At 36.1% G+C, this 14,485-nt stretch overlaps 1 protein-coding gene and 1 long non-coding RNA gene across 2 annotated transcripts in view; one reads left to right on the top strand and one right to left on the bottom strand.

The window, feature by feature from the left end:
* LOC147507758 (glucan endo-1,3-beta-glucosidase 14-like) overlaps positions 1-14,485 on the bottom strand; it is a 54,174-nt gene that overhangs the window by 4,425 nt on the left and 35,264 nt on the right. The gene's annotated exons all lie outside the window — the stretch shown is intronic.
* The window catches only part of LOC147507759 (uncharacterized), an 85,106-nt gene that overhangs the window by 47,413 nt on the left and 23,208 nt on the right, over positions 1-14,485 (top strand). The gene's annotated exons all lie outside the window — the stretch shown is intronic.

Below are 14,485 nucleotides of genomic sequence, written 5' to 3'. Positions count from 1 at the left end.
ACTTCAAAGGGAAGATAGTGAAAGCTGGTAGGTCAGAACATTTTTTTGGACTAATCTTTGACAGTTTGACTATATAATCACTAAGTGTGAAATTCAGACACTTTCGCCCTAGCCCAATATTAACCGAGATACCTTGAATAACAAAGAAAAATTAGATTCCATGGTAGTGTCATGATGCTGATCAATAAAAATAGACGATTTATATAGTGAATTTATGCGACACTTTGGTACAATGGTTTGGACTGATTACTGGTGCGCTAATGTACGAAATTGTCATCGTGTAAATCTATTTCCTGTCAAATTATATCGTACGTCACTAGTCGGTGTATATGTCGAGGCAAACTTATCTTTCTTTAAAGTCTAAACAAGGTGAAGAAGAGGGAAAGGGTCCCAATCATCTACCCTTCGAGACAAGAAGTCATTTTCGAAGTAAGGATCAACAAAATTTACGACATGTCATTTTTCATGGCCATGTAGCAAAAGAAATCAATTTGAGTTTCCACACCTGCCCGCAAACACATTTGAGAGAATTTGTTGAGTAAATATTAGCCGACAGCGGACTTGTATATCAGTATAGATATGCTGCACATTTGCAGTCTTAGAATTGTAAATAGGTTTAAATGTGCTAATTAGGGTCAGGATGACATGTATCATGTATATGCAAATCCAAAGTGCCTCCGTCCATTTTCTTGAAATAAATCCTTCTTTTCCTATGTGATTATATGCTTATCACTACCCTAATTAGAAGAAAGGTCTATATATATACACTGCTAAAAAAGCTAAAACGTACAATTGAAGGTGTTTGCGTCATAATTTGAAAACACAATGAGTGGCAGTGCCATTTCAAAACCTTCGAATAAGATTCATCCAAGAACACCATATTGGGTCAACTTTGAAGGGAAGAAAAATACTAGTGTGTTGTGATCCAATCTTTTTTTTTCGATAATTTGAGAATAATATATCTCTCATTAACATTGATTTGTAATACTAATTTTGGAGACAACACATGCATTGGATACACCTAGATTCCATGAGCTTCAACTCCAATTAGTAAACACAAGCAGCAAATGAACACAAGCAGCAGCTGGATCTCATGTTTACGCAGGTTGCTATCTTGGTTCTTAACAATGTTCTAAAAACGCTAGGTCAGTAGTCGTGTGGGGAGACCGCCTTGTGCTTACTGTTATTATTAGCCTAGTTAAGCGCAGGCACTGGAAGCACTAAAGGTTTTTTTTCCTAATATATTTCCTAATATATATATAGTAATACACACCTATACTACAATAAATTAAGAAAATCATTTACCATAACTCAAAAAATAAATACAAATAAGTATACTTATTACAAAAATGCGTAATAGTTGAAGAAGATTGACTTCATATAAAAACATAATATTTTTTTATAGTGACATATAATTTATATTGAACTTTAGACTTTTAAACTCATTCAAATCTGAAACCTACACGGGTCTTTAATTTTCAACATTTAATCATTAAAATTAAAAAAAAAAAAATGATTTCTTCTTGTACTTTCGGATGGTGGTCTATGCCCGTGCAAAAAGAGCAGACTAGATACTTTTGGGGACCATCGCAAAGACATTGTAGATATTTCCCAGCTTCAAATACCCACATGATCATGTCGAGGAGATATTTTATGTGATGCATTTTGGAGGGCTAGGTACAGGGTGAAGAAGGTGGCTCTGTGAATTTTCTCACCGGCGATCCGAATGAGGGGAGTTCGACACCCGACTGCGAATGTATTGATCTACAGTTTAGTGCGAGGGAGGCATGCATGTGTTGATGTGAACCGAGCCTCTCCATTAGTAAGGCTTGGGAATGGAGTCTTTGAGGTGGGAGAAGCACTAATAGAGCAGCGTGAGAAAATTGAGAAACACGAGGAGGCTTGTAGAGCTAACCAAAGATTGTTTCATTCCTTTCGGTTTTGACACCTTTGGTTTCTTGGCACAACAAATCTGTTGAGCTCCTTAAGAGATTGCAGAAAGTTATGGACTGCAACGTAATGGCGGTTAGGTTCTAATGAGTTTGCTTTTAGGAGGATAGGTTTTGCCATTCGGAAAAGGACTTGCGGTAGCGACTTGTTGCACGCTTGTCCTAATTATTTGTAAAACTTCGTTATCATTATTAATAAAATTTCCAAAAAAAAAAAAAAAAAAAAAAAAAAACTTTTGGACCCACAGAGGCTTTGATTAGCCCCGCCTAATCGGGTCCACCAATATTTTAAACAACTTGGGCCTAGGGCGAGTTGGTTGGGCACCGCCTAGCACCTAGATGGCTAGATGCCCCAATACTAATTCACACTACTACTACTTCTTTTCTTTTTGTTTTTTTTACTTTTTTGGGGGTATAAATTATGAACAGTTACCACTATAAAAAAAAAAATTTAGCAAAAGTTAGGGGTTCTTAATAGCACCAAAAAAAGGCACGTGCAACTACGCATGTTTGCAACTGTGTAACCGCTATTGTTGATTGAATTTTAAGATAGAATATTTTATAATTACATTTCTTTTCCTTTTTTTTCGCTAAAATACTTGACATATATATATTATAATAATATAGTAATACACTTAGAGTCTAAACAACATTTTGGAAGAGTACCCATATCAGATGAGCCAAACGCCCATTTTGCAAGATCATGGGCCTCTCCATTAAAACATCTTCTTAACCAACTGAAACATAAATAATTAAATTTACTAGAAATTCTAATAATAGTTTTAGCTATGTTTTGTAATAGTCAAGCGAAACTGGACTCTTGGGCCTTCAAGTTGTTGATGACATTGATGTTATCACCTTCAAACACAAAATTTCCCCCTCCTAGATGTTTTGCGAGCTGCCCTGCTACCTCAGCTGCTAGAAATTCACTCTCTTCAGCTGACTTTGTCTGAAATCTCCTTACTGCAACAGCTACTAGAGATCCCTCCTCATTCCATGTCATGGCAGCAGTAGCACCTGACAGAGTTCTCTTATTGAAAGTCGCATCAAACCTGATATTTACATAATCAACTGAGTGAGCTGGTTGACACCTACCAATAGCCAAACTAGTATTATTACCACTTGTAGAAGTGGTAAAGCTTGTATGTTAGCATGCTTATTGCTACTTCTATTTACAGAATTAAAACTAGGGTTAAGAGTCTCCCATTTAATTTTAGTGCCTGTCAGGATTGCATCTCTGTCCAAAGCCCCTTTGTCAAACTTTTCTAAGTTTCTGTTGTCCCACATAGCTTGTAACAAGGTGCAAGCATACACCCCCCAAATTTGCTATATCAGTGTCTTTGTTTTCACACCATTCCATGATTTCATCCACCCATCTCTTTAAACTCCATCCATTATAAACCTATGTTCTTAACCCTAGTGGTGAAGCAAACCACAAAACTTTAGCCCAGTCACACTCAAAGAAAATATGTTCCTGGTTTTCTTCCTTTCTAAAACAAAAGCCACACATGGTATCTATATTTTTTATCCTCTTCTGTATTTTCTCTCTAGTAGGCAAAACATTCATATACATCTTCCACAAGAACACTTGTTCTCTAACTGTTACCTTAGCTCTCCAAATTCTTCTAATAGTTTTAGGTTGGAAAGTTGAGTCACAAATTAACTTCCCATTCCTTAGCTTTTAGCATATTGTGGGCAGATTTGACAGATAATTTACCCTTAGTGTCAGGCCTCTAAGTTAACTCATTATCCCCTCTTTCTTGGGGTCTGATATGTGTCCCTTTAATAAGCACAGCCACTATTGGATCAAAATCTTCGTCTATTAACTGGTCATTCCACCCAGTTCCATCTGCCTTCATCAGATGTTTGACTTTCCAATATTTTTAGGCCCCACAGGTGGGTGTAAGTCCTGTAGTAGGATAGTTTTATCATAAAACATCAGCCAAGGATCAGAGAAGACTGAAGTATGAGCTCCATCTCCTATTGTCCATATAGACCCTTTGTTCACAAGATCAAAACTCTTATTTATCCCTCTCCAAAAATAAGAAACATTATAGGGTAGATTTTGTTCTTTTCCCATACCTCTCCTACCATAAGCAGTATTGAAAGTTTGGTACCATATAGAGCTTATGTCTTTTAAAGTTTGTCTTTTGTTTAGCCAAGAGAACCTTATTTATATCTGAGAACTTTCTGAAATCTAGTCCCCCTAGAGACTTAGGCTTACAAAGTTTATCCCACTCAATAGTGTGGATACTCTTTGATTCATCATATCTATGCCACCAGAATTCTCTACACACTTTATCCATATTATCACATACAGATGCAGGGAGGGAGTAGGAAGTCATGACATAAAGAGGAGTTGTTTGGGTAACAACTTGTATGAGAATCGTTCTTCCAGCTTGAGATAAGAGTCTAGCTCTCCATCCTTTTATATTTTTATGTACATTATCTACATCAATTGGTAATCAAAATCAGTTTTTTTATTATCCTAAGTAAAATAGGCACACCAAGATATTTCTCCTTATTTGTAAACTCTCTCATCTTTCAGAACCTTCTCATAATCTTTTTATGTTTGACATGTACATTTTTACTAAAGAACGTACTTGATTTGTCAAAATTTATCTGTTGGCTAGAGGCTTACAATACTCATACAAAATATTTTTAAGAGTATCAGCTTCATTAAGAGAAACTTTAGTAAAAAGAATTAAATCATCGTTATATAATAAATGGGCAATAGGTGGAGCATATCTTCTAATCTTAATACCATGTATCTAATATTCATTTTCAACTTTATTTATCATTCTAGATAAAGCCTTGGAGATAATAATAAACAAATAAGGAGATAATGGATCTCCTTATCTCAGTCCTCTCTGGGGAAAGAATTTATCCAAAGGAGATCCATTTAGTAACATTTTGAAAGAGACAGAAGATAAACATTGATTTATAAGAGATCTCCATCTTTCACTAAATCCCAGGTTTTCAAAAATATTGTTAAGAAAAGACCACTCTATTCTATCATAAGTTTTGGCCATATTTTTCATATTATGAAACAATTCACTCGCTAATCCTATATTATCCTCTATGTTCTTTCTTTTTACAAAAGCTCTTTGAAAAGGTGAAACAAATTTATGGATATTGACACTTAAGCCTATTGGCTAGTAGTTTTGAAATAATTTAATAAACAAAATTACATAGACTGATAGTTCTAAAATTTGAAATATGCTCAGGAGAAGAAATTTTAGGTATCAAATTCTATAAAAGTTTCAAAGCTATAAAAGTTTCAAAGCTATAATTACTATACATTTCTATTCTCATCTAGATATTTATATTTATTTATAAAAGTTTTATAAGCTATAATTACATTTCTATTCTCATCTAGATATTTATTTATTTATGAACCAATTAGCTAGATGGAGTTTAACATTTTTAATAGGGGCAAAACATACTTGAGAAATGACTGAGAGATTATAGATACATAAAAAAAAATTATTTTTTCACTATTGCAGGACTGCAGACAAGGGTCGATTTTTAAAGTAGCTGAGATATAATCAGCACTTCGGTAGAATAATGTTTTTACTGTACAAATGCCTGTGAGGCTGTGACTAGTATTGGTCACATGATCACATTTAACGTGCCTACGTGACTGCCTATTAACTTGTCAAAAAAGTACTTGTTATTCAATTTACAATTTTTTTTTTTTTTTTTTATAGATAGAAAAAAAATTAGGTCCACACCAGCCTCTCCAACCAAAGCTACCGTATCTCATAGCATCAATTAACCTAGCTTTGTTAAATTCATGGGTTTTTTTCACTTTTTTTAGCCAAGCAGCTTAGATCTAATTACCTGATTGTTGTTTTTTTTTTTGGTAAAGATTACCTGATTATTATAAGCAGAAACTATAAAGCTTAGGTCTTGTTTATCGAAAAAATAAAGTTTAGGTCCAAAAGCTCAAATGTGAACCAAATCACTTTCAATAATTGCTTGAAGACTAAGCTAGCCAAGTATTTTTATAAGATTTTGAACTCTTGATTAGGCTTTAACTTTATTACTTTTGGCCTTCCTTAATACGGCTAAACATAAAATAAGAAAATGATTTGCATTTACACCTTTTATATATATATGTGTGTGTATTAGCAGTTCTAGAATACACTTGCTGCACCGGTAAGCATGAATCTGGGCCCTTGCACAGTATTTCATAAATATACACACATTTTTTGCTGTAATGAGTAGCCTCGATTGACTACACCACTCGCGATCTCTCTCCTGTGCACAGTAGATTTTCTCTATTTGTATAATCTGAGAGAACCATATATATGACCAGAAATTAGTTCTGACAACTCTTGATTTTTTGACAAATGACATACAACATGACGTAGAACATAGAGTCTATATATGATTATAGTAATTAAATCTCATTGTTATTATTTAAGCATTTTTAGAAGTGTCTAAAAGTCTAATTTATGTGTTATAATAGTTTCAGAAAGTTACTATGAATATATAGTTTTTGGTGTTTTAGAAGTTTTTAAGATTATTTGAAGGAGTTCTCTATATAAAGAGGTTATAAGACGAATATTGTAATGAATTCCCCGTTATCAATTAAAATTATTTTCAATTATCGTCTTTGATGTTCTACTGAACTTTAATTAATATCATTTTTGCTACGTCGGCACGTTGCAACATTAATAAGATGATCTTGATGGCAAAAATGTATTTGTGTTTTGTAAGCAGTGTTGGAGATGTCCAAAGGTACGGTACGTATTTGATCATTTGAGAATATAGTATGTAAATATTGTAACAGACATGCATTAGAATAGTAATTACTAGGGGTGTGCATGGGTTGGGTTTGGGACTAAATCGACAACCGAACCGATCTTATCAGTTTATATGTTATACCAACCAAACTGACTATATTATACTAACCGAACTGAATTCCAATCTAATTGATACCAAAACCGAACTGAGTGTGTTATGGTTTAACCGATATTAACTAACCTGAACCGATCGGGTTTTCACATATTCTGAAATTAAATTAAATTAAATATGTATATTCTAATATATTATATATAGCGAGTGGGTTTGGGACTAAACCGATCCTATCGGCTTTCATATATTTTTAACCGAACTAATCCGACTGATAAACATAACCGATCCGAAACAGACTTGTTCGGTTCGGTCGGTTATGTTAGTTTTATGCACACCCCTAGACCCTAGTGATTGCGTTGTTGAGCACTACTTGAGCTCAGAGCTATGGCATGGATCTTCATTCTCAATTTCTCATGGGTTGTCTTAATTTATTTTTCATTTAATTTTTTCTCCACCAACTATATATATATATATATATAGGGGTGTCAAAATGGCCCTCAAACCCTTAGCCCCCCTCCATGGCCCGGCCCATGGGCCGAAAAAGCCCTCAAAATGAGGCCCTCACACATTAAATGGGTTTGGGCCGACCCGCCTTCAAGCCTTTGAGGGGAGGGTAAAGGGCCTAGACTTCAAACTTAAGCCCTCCCTTAAGCCCGGCACTCATTAGGCCCTCAACATTTATTACATATATTTAAAAAATTTATAATATATTTCATTTTAACATTAATATCTTTAAAAATCACTTAAAAGAACGTTTATCTATTAAGTTTACCAACCTTATAATTTAATTATAATATTTTATGAAATGAATTTAACTCGATCTTAATTACTAATCTGACTTTAACAAGTTTTTTAGTAGTTTGAAGGTTTAATTGTGAAGTCGCATTCGATTTTATCATTTTTAACTAATGTTTAAATTTATTTTGTAAATCAAATGTATCCGGCCCTCACGTTTGGCCTCGAGCCAATTCCTTCAAGCTCTCGAGGGGTTGAGGGCGGTAAAACTTCGAGATTTAAGCGTTAGCTGGCCCAAATGCCCTCCGAAGTAAATAAGGATAAAGCCCTCATGCTTTGAGGGCCGGGCCAGCCCGGCCCAGCCCATTTGACACCACTATATATATAACCATAAATAAGCATATTGATAGTATTCAAATTTAACTTTTAAGTACGCTTCCAAATCCAAAAGCATATCAAACAAAAACAAAAGATGTTTGTAAAAAGATGCTTAAAAGAATTCCCATCCATCAAGTGTTAAATTGAAAATTGCGTCAATTCTAAAAGCTGAAAGAGGATGCTTCCAACTAAAATCCTAAGGCCACGTCAAGATTGACCTTAATTAGAGCTAGCAAGAAAAATAAATTATTAAAAGTATATATTACTATGAAGGTAATCCACTTGACTGATGAACCTGTTTTTTCTTTTTCGATTATTTTTCCATTCCAATCATACTAATTCACGTAGGAATCTACCTTACACAATATATGTTTCTTTCAATTATATATATGAGTTAGGGGTGTCTTTTTTTGCCAAATTTCCGATTTTTTCGAAATCCGACCCGAAATTGGTCTGGCTCTGGGTGTAGTTTTCATGGGCCGATTTTTCGATTTCTGAAAATTCCGAAAAAAAATTGAATCGGATTTGGATATAATTATAAAATCCGATCCGATCCGAAAATTCCGAAATTTCCGATATTATTGCCAATTTATTCAGAAAATATATGCTTCTCTCACTATCCACTTTGATTATATCTCATCGCGTTCATTCATTTTACAGTTTTTACTTGAAAAAACAAAACAAAAACATAACTGGCTACTTGCTTTCCCCACTTGAATTGGACCCATCTTCTCTACATGTCGTTACACCGTCTGCCATAACAACAACAATGATATGAAAAAATGTCATTGAGTCATCTGATGACTTCCAGGACCAATCCAAAAGCCAAATTCGATAAATAGAATATTATGTAAAAGCTACTTAGAGTCCAAGACCATAATCCATTATTTATCGCGGACACTTTACGATTTTCATTTTCACACGAAAAAAGATTGAAACATTACAAATACCCGGACCTCAATGAGAATCAATGCTTGCTATTGGTGGGCTGCGGGTTATTTTTTCTCCGTTTTTCTTGGATCACTTGTTTGAATGAAAATGGGTTTTCCGAGAAACAAGTCGCGTATTGTTGTTGGTACATTGGTGTTGTGGACATGGTTTTCTCCCTACAAATGAACATTGTCGTATGATATTCCAAAATAATTGAAAGTAAAGAGATCTTTGAAAATTTACCAAGTATTTCGAAATTTCCGAGTTATTTTGAAATTTCCGAAAGTTCCGAAATTGGAAATATATTTTGAATCCGAAAAAAAATTGGATCGGATTTGGCTAGTATATTAGGTTCCGAAAAAATTTTGGAAAAATTCCGAAGGAGGTTAATCCGATCCGATCCGATCCGAAGTCACCCCTAATATGAGTGGTTATTCTTTAATATTAGTTAGAATCCACCAACTATATATTGTGTATGTAGCAGCATGTTGTGTATGAACTTTTCCATAATAATAGGTTTGGCATTCCATTAGGCTACATCTTGAACTAATTTCCTCGTGAAATTGACCTTAATTAATTTGGCCAACGCGTCAAATCGCAATCTCATAGACGCCCGCCCCCCCCCCCCCCGACACTTTTATTTCATAATATACTTTACCCTTTACAGGTACTAAAAAACTCGTTTTTCTACATTAGTAGGGATCGAGCCACGGAATTATTCCATACACGCATATTTAATTGGTAGCAAACTAAGCGGCAAGTTAATCCAGTAACTGACCCAGCAACTCACGAAATATCTATATGTACTGGTAGTTGGCATTTCTCCATGTAGCGGTTAAACTGGCCTGGTAAAACTGGTGATGGCACATTGGCACGATTGTTATGCTAAGTCCATGAAACAGTTGTTCTTTCCATGTTTAGTGGTACATGCACGGAACGGCGGTAGGTATTATTGATGAACAGCCGCTAGTTCTCAGACATATGAATGTAGTGATCAACAAACAAAAATAATGGTTGTTGAAGTCCTGAATATGTCGGTAAACAAGCAGCATTGGTGGTAGGCTGGGGCCGAACAACATGTGCAAAATCCATTTGTTTAATTCCTTCACAAAATTATATATGATTTACTATGAGAGCATTTCCAATGGGGGGTGTAAACCGTATAGAGTGGAAATTTTACACCCCAAATATAAAAAAACTCTCTAATGGGGGTGTTATACCGTAGGTAATAGTGTATTAGCTAATAGAGAGGGTGGGGAATTCTCCCTCTCGCTATTAGTTAATAAAAAGCCCGGGCGACACTCGAATTGACGTCTGAGTGAAATAATTTTCGGACGTAACTTGGAGTAACGTCCCTTTCTAATTCTAAAGTAATTTTTTAACTCGGACGTCCCAGTTTAAATTAAAGATGGACGTCACTCCAAGTGACGTCCGAGTTTAAAATCTATTTTTTTTTACACTCTTCCATTGGAGAGTATAGAGTGTGGATATTTATAAGTTATACAATAATATACAATTAGAGGTGTAAAATCCTAATGGCACCTACGTGGAGCCTAAGTGGAGTTGTAATTTTACACCCCCCATTGGAGATGCCCTGAGGAATACAATTAAAACTTAGTATACTCTTCAATACTAACTAAAAATGCAAAAGAAAAAAAAATTGTAATAGTGTTGATCGAGGAGCATATTACTAGGAGAGATTTGTTTGAAATATAATGCCACTCTTCATATTGAAGTTGAATACATGAATACAGAGTACATGGATTACCTGGTTTGTGGTGTCAATGGGCCATGGATTACCCGGCTGGTTTGGGGGCCAGATTCACCATTTGGTGGGTTTTAAGGGTTATGAATCCTTATGTTAGGATTAAATCCAAACCATCTTTTGGTGAGACTATATCTTTAAACAATATTGGTATTTATAGTGCGACAGTGAGACATAAGAGAGCCTTATTGGTGAAATGGTATAAACTTTTACCTGGCTTTGTAAAACTGAATATTGATGGACTCAGATGTTGGGGAAAACGATACCAATCGATTCCCATTAAGATAGCTTGCACTTGGATAATCTACTACTCCAATAAAAAATCTAATCTTTCACTACAACCAACAGCCACAATCCTAAACTATGAATATAACTATCACTAACAGGCAATAGAAATGTAAAACAAGTAAAACATACCACAACACAAAAATATACTGTGGTTCGGCCAATAATGCCTACTTTCACAAGAGCTAATCCTTTTATAAGTATGGAAAGGAAGATTACAATCACTCCTCTCAAGTCTCTCCATCTTACTAGATCACTCCTCTCTCCATACAAGCTTTTCTCTTTGCATGGGTTTTCTCTCAATTTTGATTGCTCTCAAAATTGAGTTTCTATTCAAGACTGGTTTTCCAAAACCTAATTTTTGTTTTTATAGTAATCTGAAATTTTGGCACGTCTGCAAAATTTTGCATTTACTGTAGAAAAATCAGAACTTGAGATGTTAAGGCATGAGCGCGAGCGCGCTCTTGGCAAGGCCAATCTGAGCGTGCGCGCCCTCTTATTTTTCCATCCCAAAACTCTAGTAGACATATTTCGTGAGAGGCTGAAAAAAAAACTATCTTCTTTTTCACGACAAAGTGCGGTACGCGCCTTAGTCCGCGACGACCAATTTGATTTGCGGCGCTTGATCTCTTCTCTTCACCTAACAATACCTGTTTCTCTCCTTCATCCTCATCCTCATGTAAGGGATAACACCAACAATCTCTCCCTCTCGAACAGTAAGGGGGGCACCTCCATGCATTCCCAAATCAACAGGAGGAGTGTGCTACCATTCTGGCGGTAGCACAATAGACATCAAACTTACCTTTTGGTAAGACTTTGGTCATCATATCCGACCCATTCTTGTCGATATGGATCTTCTCAATACACAAATGCTTGTCTTCGAGAACTTCTCTAATCCAATGATAATGCACATATATATGCTTGGATCTAGAATGAAAACTTCAGTTCTTGCTCAAATGGATGGCGCCTCGATCCGCACAGAACTACAAAAGCTGTTTTGAAAATTTTAGCCCTAGTTCATCGAAGAACCTCTTCATCTATAGGATCTCTTTGCAACACTCAGTGGCTGCAATATACTCGGCTTCTGTATTGGAGAGGGAAACACATTTTGCAACTTGGATTGCCAAGAAACTGCTCCCCCTGCAAAAGTAAACAGATAATCGGAAGTGGACTTCATCGAGTCAACATCACCTGCCATGTCCGCATCTGTGTAGCCTTCAAGCAAGGTCTTACTCCCACTAAAATACAAACACACCTTAGAAGTGCCCTTGAGATATCTCAATATCCACTTAACACCTTCCTAATGCTCCTTACCCGGATTTGACAGAAATCGACTTACAACACCAACGGTGAAAGCAATATTCGGTCTTGTACACACTATGATATATATCAAGCTGCCCACTATGGATGCATAAGAAATCTTTTCCATTTGACTCTACTCATGCTCACCCTTTGGACACATATCTTTGGTCATGCAGAACTGGCCACCAAGCGAACAACTGACTGGTTTCGCTTGATCCATGTTAAATCTCGTCAACACCTTCTTAATGTAGCTTTCTTGGTAAAACCAGAACTTCTCACTCTTTCTGTCACGAGTGATCCGCATACCAAGTATCTGCTCTGCTTGACCCAAATCCTTCATCTTAAAGGACTTACTCAATTCTTTCTTCAACTTGGATATTTTGTTGATGTTCTGGCTAACTATCAACATATCATCCACATATAACAAGAGCACTATGAAATCTCCATATGGGAATTTTTGAACAAACACACAATGATTTGAAGCAGACTTCTTGTATCCATGTTTCACCATAAAGGACTCAAACTTTATGTATCACTATCTTGGTGCTTGCTTCAACCCATACAAACTCTTCTTCAGCTTATATACAAGGTGCTCCTTACCTTTGACTTCAAACCCATCTAGTTGGTCCATGTAGACATCTTCTTCAAGGTCTCCATGAAAAAAAATTGTATGTCTTGACATCTAGTTGCTCAACCTCTAGGTTCATCCTTGCGGCCAGACCCAATACCACCCAAATAAAAGTCATCTTAACTATAGGAGAGAAAATTTCGTCAAAGTCAACACATTTCCTTTGACTGAATCCCTTCACAACAAGGCGAGCTTTGTGCCTTAGATGTGGAATATTCTCCTCATGCTTGACTTTGAAGATCCACTTATTCTTGAGAACTTTTCTTCCTTTCAGGTTATAAGTGTGATTCTTATGTAAATAATCCATCTCATCAAGCATGGCCCTCAACCACTTCTCTTTGTCTATACCTTTAAAAGCCTCTTGATAGTACATAGGTTCTCCACCATTAGTAATTAGTAAAACATACATATGTGGTGGATACCGGTTGAAGTTTGTCTCTTTCTCTCTAATCTCCTTACCCCATCTTTTGTGGCTCGTGAGGATGCACTTCGCTTGCTCGGTGGTGGTTCATGCACTTTTATCCGAGATCTTCTATATCAATAGGTTCTATCCCATCACGAAAGCAATAGAATCATCATCATAAGCTTCAAACCTATGGTTCTCTGTATTCTCAATGCCTTCTACACGTTCCACAAGAGGAACTTTTTGGTTCTAAGTCAACAAGATCATCAATGAAAGCATCTAGATTCTCACCATTCTCAAAGTCTCGCTATGGTTTGGTCTTTCAAGAACACAACATCTTGACTTCGGATTACCTTCTTGTTGATCGGATCATAAAGTTTGTAGCCAAACTTCTCATCCCCATAACCCAGAAAAATACACTGCTTAGATTTATCATCAAGCTTAGATCTCTCATCCTTAGGAATATGAACAAATGTCTTGCACCTAAATACCCTCAAGTATCTATAATCAACATCTCTGCCTGACCATACTCTCTCTAGATAATCACTATTCAGAGGCTTCGAAGGCGATAGGTTACTCACATGTACGGCTATGTGCATTGCTTCTACCCAGTAACTTCTAGGTAACTTAAAGAGAGACAACATGCATCTCATCCTCTCTACAATGGTCCGGTTTATCCTCTCAGCTATACCATTGTGTTGCGGTGTCTTAGGAACAGACTACTCATGACGAATCCCATGACTCTTGCAATACTCTTCAAACGGCCCAATGTACTCACCCCCATTATCTGAGCAAATACACTTCAAAGACTTCCCTATCTCTCTTTCCACCATGCTATGGAAAGTATTGAACACGCCAAGAACTTCATCCTTGGTCTTCAGACTATATGCTCATATCTTTCTTGACGCATCATAATGAAAGTCAAGAAGTACAAAGCTCCCCCGTGGGACTTTACTTTCATAGGACCACATAAATCTGTATGTACTAGCTTAAGGACATTCTCCTTTATGTGAGAAGGGAATCTTTGGAAAGACACCCTATGTTGCTTTCTAACCAAACAATGAGTGCATCTATTTAAATGCATACGTTTTATGTTTGGCAAGGCATTTTGCTTTGGCAAGAACTTCTATGCATTTTCTCTCATATGACACGCTCTTATGCCATAGTTCAAGGAAGCTCCTTCTTGTACCACATTTAACTCTACTTTACACAAACTAGCATGTGTCTTATAAAGCAAACAAGTTTTA

The sequence above is a fragment of the Coptis chinensis genome, chromosome 3 (genome assembly GCF_015680905.1).
Source record: "Coptis chinensis isolate HL-2020 chromosome 3, ASM1568090v1, whole genome shotgun sequence".
Lineage (NCBI taxonomy): Eukaryota > Viridiplantae > Streptophyta > Magnoliopsida > Ranunculales > Ranunculaceae > Coptis > Coptis chinensis.
The sequence above is the reverse complement of the archived record's forward strand: the minus strand, read 5'-3'. Positions and strand labels throughout refer to the sequence as shown.